Source organism: Panthera pardus, unplaced genomic scaffold, assembly GCF_024362965.1.
Source record: "Panthera pardus isolate Hobbes unplaced genomic scaffold, ASM2436296v1 HiC_scaffold_13, whole genome shotgun sequence".
NCBI classification, from domain to species: Eukaryota; Metazoa; Chordata; class Mammalia; order Carnivora; family Felidae; genus Panthera; species Panthera pardus.
The window spans coordinates 154,382,736-154,393,207 of record NW_026526688.1 but is presented as its reverse complement, the minus strand read 5'-3'; the positions used below and the strand labels follow the sequence as shown (position 1 = coordinate 154,393,207).

The 10,472-nt window shown below is 35.8% G+C and overlaps 1 long non-coding RNA gene across 1 annotated transcript; it reads right to left on the bottom strand.

Moving 5' to 3' along the window:
- Positions 1-2,102: 2,102 nt before the first annotated feature.
- On the bottom strand, positions 2,103-8,702 carry LOC109275456 (uncharacterized). Its single transcript, XR_002084153.2, has 3 exons — positions 8,605-8,702; positions 8,368-8,417; positions 2,103-2,428 (listed from the first exon to the last, which is right to left on the bottom strand). It is a non-coding gene; the product is annotated as an uncharacterized LOC109275456 (long non-coding RNA).
- Between the last annotated feature and the right edge of the window lie 1,770 nt (positions 8,703-10,472).

The window sequence follows — 10,472 nt, the reverse complement described above, 5'->3', positions numbered from 1 at the left end:
TTCCACTCATCTCTCAAAATAAATAAATAAACTTAAAAAAATAAGAATCCAATAGTTATTGTGCTCTAAAGAGCCTTTGTCTATTAAATCTAGATATGATTCAATTCAAATTTTATTAGGATTTGTGGAAAATGGATTGTAGTAAAAAAAAAAAAAAAAAGCCATTTGTTTTTTTGCCCTGAATTTGTCCAGGACAGAGGGTAAAGAATAGAAAAGGAGAAAAACTCGAGTGAAAATACTAATTTTCACTTACCTGTTTCAATGCTATTATACCATATCCTCCATTTCCTTTAAGTTTTGACCTTTATTTTTACTTTTATTATTTTATTCCTCCTTGATGTTTCTCCCACTTAACCATAGGCTGTTTCTTCTTAATCATATTAATCTCCTACATATTTCTCTCCCTACAAACAACCTCTGTTGAATTTGTGCATGTGTCTTTCTGGTTGTGATACACATAAATAAACTCATCATATGCATAAAATTTTACATTTCTTGTTTTATTTTTAAATGTTTATTAATTTATTGAGAGAGAGAGAGAGAGAGAGAGAATGAATCAACCCCAAGCAGGCTTCATGCTGTCAACACAGAATCCTATATGGAGCTCAGTCCCACGAACTGTGAGATCATGACTTGAGCCAAAATCAAGAGTTGGACACCTAACCAGCCGAGCCACCCAGGCGCCCTTCAATTTTTTAATGGCACAAAAACAGGCAAATCTATTAAGTATTTTTAAAAATGTTTTAATAAATTATAGTGTGCCTGGGTGGCTCAGTTGATTAAATTTCTAACTCTTGATTTTGGCTCAGGTCATGGTCACTCAGATTTGTGAGATCAAGACCCAAGTCGGGCTCCATGCTGAGAAAATCAAACTGGATTGGGATTCTCTCTCTCTGCTCCTCCCCTACTCTCTCTCTCTAAAAAATTAATTAAAAATATTATATTTACTATCATGAAGTACAGCTTTAAAAAAAAGGAAAAAGCTTAATATTTAGGGTGATACCATTTACACAATTTGGATTTTGAGGAGAGATTTTCCCTAAAATCATCTGACTCCTTTCCAGTCTTTCTCCCTTTGCCTTCTTCCCATCCCTGCTCAGTTCTGTCCAGAAGAGCAACAGAGTAAAAACCGCACCAGACTCCCAGACACCATGAGTTAGCTTCTCCTTCATGTTCTAAGCCTTCCTGGGTCATCTGTTAAGCCCTCATGGCAGTGTCTGCCTGAGACCGGTTATCCAATGATTGACTAATTGTGTCTGTCTCATGCTGGCATGCACTATTGGATTGAAATATTTCACTCCCAAATTGAGGTATATGCCCTAATTCACCCTGCATTGAGGTTAATGATAACATACTACACTCAAATATCATTCTGTTCAGGAATAAGGTGAGGGAGAGGGTGGGAAACCTAATTATTAGTTTCCTTTAAAGACCTCAGTGAACCATTATTTAACCTGACAAAGACAATTAGTTTGCTTCTAGATTTAAATGTTTACAATAAATTTGTAATAGACATTACTTGTAGCTGTATTTTTGCATATTTGTGTTGTTAACTTGTAGGCTAAATATTTTTTTTAAGTTTATTTATTTTGAGAGAGAGTGTGTGAGTAGGGGAGGGACAGAGAGAAAAGGGAGAGGGAGAATCCTAAGCAGGTTCCATATCATCAGTGCAGAGCCCAACGTGGGGCTTGATCTCACACACTGTGAGATCATGACCTGAGCCAAAATCAAGAGTTGGATGCCCAATCATTGGAGCCACCCAGGCACTCCTAAATTTCTCAAATTAAAATTGCTCAGCCAAAATTTTTTGCACATTTAAAATTTTTATAGGTATTTCCAAGGTGCTGTTTAGAATTTTCACTAATCTCACTATTACACTCACAACAATAATGTAAAAAAATTTTTTTTTCTATGATGTCTGAAAAGTTGATTATTCATTTTATTTTCATAGGGCTGAACAAAGTATTGTTCATTTACTGTCATCTATCTGTAAAATTCATATTTGTGTCCTGTACTGTGTATTTTAGATTTTTCTTTTAAAATTTATGTGTAAAGACTTATATTAAAGTAGTTTATTCCTTCTCCTCATATGTATTGCAGACAGTATTTTAGAGCTATCATTTATTTTTGACTTCTCTATATATGTGTCTTTAACATATGTTCTTATTTTTTATGTATTTAAATTTCTTACTGTTTTTTATTTATGGTTTCAGGATATCATATTTAGAAAATCTTTTTTTTCACTTCAAAATTATACAATAGCTATCATTTTCTTAACTTTCACAGTTTTCTCTTCATTAAACAAGAAAGTGGGGGTGATGTAATGAACCTAGTTGTTTTCACATTTTTCTTCCTATAAAAGTTGAATAATACCTGAGGTTGGAACAGAGATAGCAGAGAGTGAAGCAACTTGAACCATCTTAAGCTCCTAAAAAAGACAAAAATACAGAAAAAATAATGCATAAATAAGAAATCGTGGGAAAACATAGAATTCAGACATATTTGTGATAGGGAGGAGTTGATAAGCCTCTCTTAAAAAAAGGATAATTCAAAAGATTGAGTGTTTCCTGCTATGTAATGCAGCTATAGAAAGAAAAAGCTGATAATAGGTGGTATTTTCCTTAACGCTGAATGATGGGAAGATTGTATCTATTTTCATTTCAATTTGCTCTGATTTCCAAAACAGCTTTAAATGTAATACTCTACTTTATTTGTAGCTTAGCTACCAATAATTCAGACTTCTGCATGCATAAGGAGTACATTACCATCCAAACGTACTTACTCCGTGCTAGTAAATCATATGATAAACGTTATTTTCAAGTATGGAGTATTCTAATTTGTCATATACCATCATAACTTTAAGTTGGATTTAGTTTTAGGGTCAAGATAGATGATAATTTTTAAAAATTTTAAATCAATTTAGTACTTTTTCTGTGTAGCATTCATAATAAATACAAAAATGTTAAAATTTTATAATTTTAATGTTTGAGAGAAAAAGAAAGAGTGGGGAAGAGACAGAGGGAGAGAGAGAGAATCCCAAGCAGGCTCTGCACTGTCAGGGCAGAGCCCAGTGCCAGGCTTGAATTCACAAATTGTGAGCTCATGACCTAAGCTGAAATCAAGAATTAGATGCTTAACTGACTGAGCCACTGACGTGCCCTCAAATTAAAAATATTTAAAATCAAGTATTTTACATTCATTGGATAAAGATTTAAATTTAAAATACTAAGCACTAAAAGTATTAGAGGAAATTTTATATAGTTCTGGTGGATGACCTGATGTGGAAAAAACAGCAATTTAGAGGAAGTAGACACAATTAACTATATAGGACTAATTTTATTATTTTATTTCATTGTATTTTGGTATGGGAAACAACTCCCATAAAATGTTTTATAGCAAGTAATAGAATACATATTTAAAATGCATATAAAGGGGCGACTGGGTAGCTCAGTCGGTTAAGTGTCTGACTCTTGATTTCAGCTCTCAGTTTGTGAGTTTGAGCCCCATGTCAGGCTCTGTGCTGACAGCTCAGAGCCTGGAGCCTGCTTCAGATTTTGTGTCTCCCTCTCTCTGCCCCGCCCCTGCCCACATTCTGCCTTTCTCTGTCTCTCAAAAATAAACAAACATTAAAAAAAATTAAAAATAAATAAATAAAAAATTGTCAGGGATATAAACCATTTTTGATCAATGTCTGTATCGATATTTATTTTACACCTCATTTTGAAAAACAAAATATATATGCATGTATACATGTATATGTATTAAGATATAAATAGATGTATAGAAATATATTGCAGCATTGGCTTGCTGAAAAGATACAGGCAAAAATTTGAATGTCTGTCAATATTTACCAAGACAGAGGGGTGCCTGTGTGGCTCAGTTGGTTAAGCGTCTGACTTTGGCTCAGGTCATGATCTCATGGTTCCTGGGTTCAAGCCTTGCCTGGGACCCTGTAATGACAGCTGAGAGCCTGGAGCCAATTTGGGTCTCTCCCTCCCTCTCTCTGTGCTCCTCCCACGTTCATGTTCTCTCTCTCTCAAAAATAAACATTTCAAAAAACTAAAAAAAAAATTTACCAAGACAGAAATCAATAGGCCATGTAAAGATACTGCATAATATTTTGAAGCTATTACAAAAAAAAAGTGGTAGCTCTATGTCTATTGACCTGATAAACTGTAAGTAAGAAAAGGAAAGTATGATTCCATCTTTGTAAAGCAGTAACAAAATGCTTAAAGTGTGTGTGTGTGTGTGTGTGTGTGTGTACATGGATTAGTGTTACTGATGAAAACATATCAGTCTGTCAATATTTGTTAGAGAGCAGGTGGCGAGGGCATTTGAGGTTAGGAATTTTATAACACCTATTTACTGAATTCATTGTTTAAATGTTTACAGAGCATAGATTTCTTTTTCTTTTTTAATTTTTTAACATTTATTTATTTTTGAGAGACAGAGACAGAGCATGAGGGGGGAAGGGCAGAGAGAGAGGGAGACATAGAATCTGAACCAGGCTCTAGGCTCTGATCTGACAGCACAGAGCCCGACGTGGGGTTCCAACCATGGATCGCGAGATCATGACCTGAGCCGAGGTTGGACGCCTAATCAATTGAGCCACCCAGGCTCCCCACAGAGCATAGATTTCTACCATTGTAAATATTGAAGAGAAATTAAGAAATGAGGAAATAAAAGACAACTGGAATAAAAGTAAATATTTAAGAAAATTAAGACATGAAAGATTTTTAAAATTATCATCATTATTATTGTAAACAATAGTTTTGGATTCCTAACTTTTATTTTAAAAAATTGTACTTTTATTTTTAAAAAATCACCCAGAAAATAAGTTAATAAATAATTCTATCATGAATTGGACATTTCCACCAAAATATTTGAATATAAAAATTAAATTGTGTATGCTGTTTTCATAAAATACATGACAAAAATATGTTTAACCTACATAAAATTTTCTTTCAATCTACACTGGAATGCATTCATCCTTATATTAGTTTGCAAATTGAACTTAAAACATATGTATAATTAAAGGGTTAACAATGTGCTGGTTGCTAAATTCAATTCACATAAATTAGGGAATAACTGTGCATTTGAATAGATTATCACTTTGAACTATGTTTTCTTCCAATTAGGATGATTTTAAATGAATCTTATAATTTTCTAAAATAAAAATAAGTATATCTGGACATTATTGATTTTCTAGTTGAAGAGTATTAAAGGAATCTTTTCTTTCCCAGGGATATCATTAGTCATAGTCTTACTTCACACAGGTCTGAACTCGGTTCAGTTCAGAATCCTACCTAGAGATATTGAGCCTTCCACCATGACTACTGCCTACTCCTACGTACTCAGTAGGTGCTAAGATGCTATATGGGTGGGGGAAGTGGAAATACAGAAAACATAGATTCATACAACAAAAGTTTATCCCAGTCACACAGTCTGAGTGGCAGATAAAAGCAGATCTGATTTGCTGTTCTCCTGAGCACCTTTCCCAGAAATGCCACATATCAACAGTTTTAACGGAAAATATGTTGACAGGAAAGTTATTAAAACCTTTATAAAGGTAGAGAAAATGTGTAAAAGTTAAACCTGCAGGCTGTCAGAGAATTGTGCTCTTTGTTACTGCTTTTTCCCAACTAGTTCATTGCACAGACCCTTCTGAGACCTGTCCCTTGACTTAATTCCTCTAATGGTGAGACCCAACTGTCCTAAATCCACCCACCTTTCCCTAACCTAAATATCAAAAAAGCATCTGGGGCTCCATGGAGCTCAGTTAAAAACAAAGCACCAAAATCACTGTTAAAATTTTAGGCCCAGCACATAATAGCTTTCTGTAATTTTTGAGTTGGAGAAATCTGAAATTGCAAATGGATTTTGGAGAAGTCTGGATGCAAAAGTTTATATGAAGTCTCCTCCTTTGTTAACTGTTCTTCAATTCACATTGACCATATTTATTAGATTGATGACTGAATTACTGACTTGTTCATTCGTTCAAAATTTACTGAATGTATTGGATTTCTCCAGAGAAACAGAACCAATAAGACACATACAGAGGGTGGGGAAGTAGATGAGAGATTTTAAGAAATTATCTCATGCAATTGTGGGAGCTAGCAAATCTGAAATTTTTGCAGCATTATGGCAGGTTGGGGACCTAGGAAAGAGTTTATATTTTAGCTCAAGTCTGAAGATAATCTGGACGTCAACTTTCTTCCTGTTTGAAGGATCTGATTCTTTTGTCTTAGGCCTTCAACTGATTGGATGAGGCTCACCCACATTGTGGTGGGTAATCTCTTTTACTGAAAGTCTACTGATTTAAATATTAATCACATCAAAACAAGTTACTTTCACAGCAACATCAAGACTGGCAGTTGACCAAACATCTGGACACCATAGCCTAGCCAAGTTGACACATAAATTTAACCTTCACACTGAGTTTCAAATACAAAAAGCCTAAGAATCTGTTGAGCGCATAACCTCATCAGTGGAGATTGAAAAGGTAGGGAAGGGGAGATGAGAGACAGACACAAGGTCAACTTGCAATAGGAGAAGGAAAGTAACAGATACTTACAAAATGTCAAGGGAGCTGAGAGTAAGGAAGTGAATAATTTTGCCTGAATAAAAAAGAGGTGCATTGATGCTCAAGATGCTTACCTCTTGTCCAGAAATTTGGCCCAGAAGAGCAATTCCTCTAGTCAGAGAGAAATTTAAAGAGATGTGCGAAGCTCTACCTTGGGGCTCATGTGGAACTTGTTCTGGGCTCAGTTCCAAAATATTTGCAAACTTAAGCTGGGATTCAATTTTATAGTGAAACCTAATATGCATCAGGATCTTTCTTAGTTTGAGGCATTGTCTTTAAAAATCTCCTTCCCCCAGATAGATTTTATTTTGTAAGGATTATATATGACTATTTGTTTGATTAAATGTGCAGTTTTTAGAAGCCTGTTTTTCAACTGCCTTAGACCGTGAGCTATGCAGTTTTTCCATTTGAAATTTTCATAGTAGAATATTTGCTTCAGCAAATTGCAAAGTTTTTTTGTTGCAGAGTTTTGGCAGCTAAATTCACTCTGAGCACAGTGGGCTGTCTTTCTTCAGTACACTGCATTAGAGAAACAGTTCTACACCCTGAGGGTTTTGGAGTTTCTTTGTTCAGCAAAGAATTGAATCATATCCCTGAAAGGGGATCTATGTCTTTCAAGCCTTAGTTTAAATGATCATTGACAAATCAAGCTAGACACTAATTAGCTCTCCTATTGAAATTAACGTATTTTATATGTATTAATGTGAATATCAGAGGAGACACCCTGTCAATCTCGATTTCATAAAGGAATGTTACATACTTTCCAAATAATTTGTACTGGCAAAGGTTTCTAGTATTCAGTCTCATCCTGAATTAGTTTCCTTCTTTCTGTTTGTGGTCTGGTCACACTGGCCCTCTAGTTCCTTGATCTCTTCGATACTTTTCCATCTTAAGGCCTCGGTACTTCCAGTTCCATTGGGCCTAGAAAACTATTTTTCTTCTTCTCTCAGGACTTTCATCTCCTCATCTTTAAAGTCTTCTATTTGACCTGCTAAAAGAAGCTATCTTTGGCCATCCCATTGCTAACTATCTTTCCCACCAGCCCCTTCTCATCTGTGGGCCACTGCTCTCTATCACAAGCATACTCTTTATTTCCATCAGGGCCCTTATCATCATATTAAGTTATTTTGCTTACTTTTTCCTCTTCTCAAAGACTGTTTTCTCTGCTAGGATGCACACTTGATTAGAACAAATAACTTGCCTTTTTTCCAAAGCTGCATCCTTAACAAACTATAAACAAATTCAGGCTTCTTGATGAACTAGTGGAAAGAAAAGTGTTCATGACAATCAAATTAAATGTTATTACAAGTAAAGTTCTTAGAAAAAGTCAGGTATGTAAAACAACTATAATTTCTGCTTTATCTTAAATGAGATGTCAATAATAATAAACATCAGACTCCAATGTAATGTGGGATAGATGGCCATATGCAGAGTTTACAAAAGGGAATGGTCCACATCCTTGGACCCTTAAGCCATATCAGGGATACAGTAAAAGAGTCAGACTGTAGGGAAGTCAAGAAGACTTGAAATTATTTGGGCCAAGTTGTTGCTTTACTGGTCCCCTGGCCTCCCCACTTATTCACCCCTCTAAAACCTATAGAGGGGACACAAATAGACTGGTCTGAAATTTGGGAGATACCTAGGGGCAGACCCAGGAAATTCAGGTTCCTGAGGAGCAGGATGAAAATGACATCTTTGAGAGTGACTTACATTGTCAGAAATATTTGGTGCTGGAGGTGGGCTTAGAAAAGAGTCACAGTTACCCAGGATTGGAATAGAGATACCTGTGTCCAGGTCCAGGAATTGACAGAAGAGTCCCTGAACTGCAAACAACCTAAGAAACCCCAAAAGAGAAAGTATCAGCTTTGAACATCCACCAAGTCCACAGAGCATAAAGCCAACACCCAAGGAAAATGATGAAAATAAAGAATTGCTTTTCCATTCTTTACTTTTTCTCAGCAGCCCTCCCACCCCACCCCCCCACCCCCCCACCCCACCAGTACAGCTTTGCAAGTACCTACCTTCCCATGCTTTCATCAGCCTTAGCCAAGGTCCATGTCATTGGTTAGGAAGGGTAGAACAGTAGAGCAGGGAGAGAGTATAGATGCTGACCTCACCTCTATCCAAAAAGGCAGACAGTGTCTATTATAAATATTAGCTTGAAGGCAGTTGAAAAGTTCTGATTTTAAGTGGAGATTAAAGCACTTGAATAACCGCTAAATTGTATTGCAACTGGAGAAATGTCTGTTGACCAAGATAAAGCAGGTAATTCATGGGATTTGACTAAATTTGCATCCATGGGAGGAAAAGATTATCCCCACTGAATAACTTTTAAAGGGTCAGAGAGATGAATAAATCAAGTGTTGATCATATCATGAATCAGGTATTTCAATATACCAGTACCCGGAAATTTTGTTATCCTCATTATTCTTTTAAAATTTATGGGTGAAATTCGTCTCTTTTTCAATCCATTTTCCATACAACAGCTATTTTTAAAATCTCAAATAAGATTATGACAATCTCCTGCTTCAAACCCTCCAACTGCCCTTTAATTCCCTTAGAATAAAATCTAATCTCTCAACCACAACATATAGGATCTCTATGTTTGGCTGTTGCCTAATTCACTGACACTTTTCCTTCTACTCACATGTCCAGTCTTTGTTCTTTAAACACACTGCCTTATTTTTCATCCTTAGAACACTCCAGGCTTGTTTCCACCTGAGAGTGCTGTTTCTCCACCCCCAAATGCTCTAGCACCTGATTCCGTGGCTGTTTCCTTGGGCACTCAGGTCTTTAGCACAAATATTCCCTCTGCAGTTAGAATTTCTCTGACGTCATAATTTAGACTTTGTCCCCGTCCCCCCACTGTGGGTCCACTCTACCATTCTCTACTTCACCAACTAGTTTTATTTTCTTCATATGATTTATGTAAGATTTTTTGTTTGCTTGTTGTGGTCTGTGGGTTGCATCTGATTATAGACTGCTTAAGAGGAGTGAATAAATTGGTTTTGTTTACCACTAAATCCCCTGGGATGTGTTCAATACATTTGGTTGGATGAAGAATCGAAACCAAAACATTTCTTCAATTAAAAGTGAAATTATCATAGAGTTGAATTTATTTTTCTTTTAAAATAATATGTGATCTTAAAAATAAGCCTTGTACATGTAACTTACTTTTTGATGTCATAGCTTTAAATTTGTGTCTTTATTTTCGTGATCATTCAGTTAGTCATATATAGGCTACATATGAATATACTCATAAAATATAAAAAATCAAACATCACTATCTGCTACGCAGCATCAAGCATTTAAGAATTTTTTTAATCAAGTAGACGTATGGCTATCCAAAATAGTTGGCCAATAGGATAAGGCAGTCATAGAATACTTTGATTAACTGTGTATTATCATATGGAACAGGCATTGATGATCTCTGGAATCAGATTAAATAAATCAATTTAGGGGCACTTCATGGCCCCCGACTCTTGGTTAAGCATCTGACTCTTGATGTCAGTTCAGGTTATGATCTCCCGGTTCGTGGAGTTGATAATGAGGATAAAGAATTGCCTTTTCCATTCTTAACTTTTTCTTAGCATCCCAGGCTCGATGCTGACATCATGGGGACTGCTTGTGATTCTCTTCTTCCTCTCTCTGCCCTCTCTCTGCTCACGTACTCTCTCAAAATAAATAAACTTAAAAAAATAAAATACAGCAATTTAAAACAGAAGGGAGGTCTTTCTGTTGTTTTAAGGACTCCAAATATACTCTATAATTTTGCTGAACATTCTTAAGAATACTGTGGAATCACAAGTATTGGTGCTGGAGAGGCTTTTAGGACCCACTGCAGTTCTAAGGGAGCACTTGTTCCTTCCTCTTGACTTCTAATAAGTAA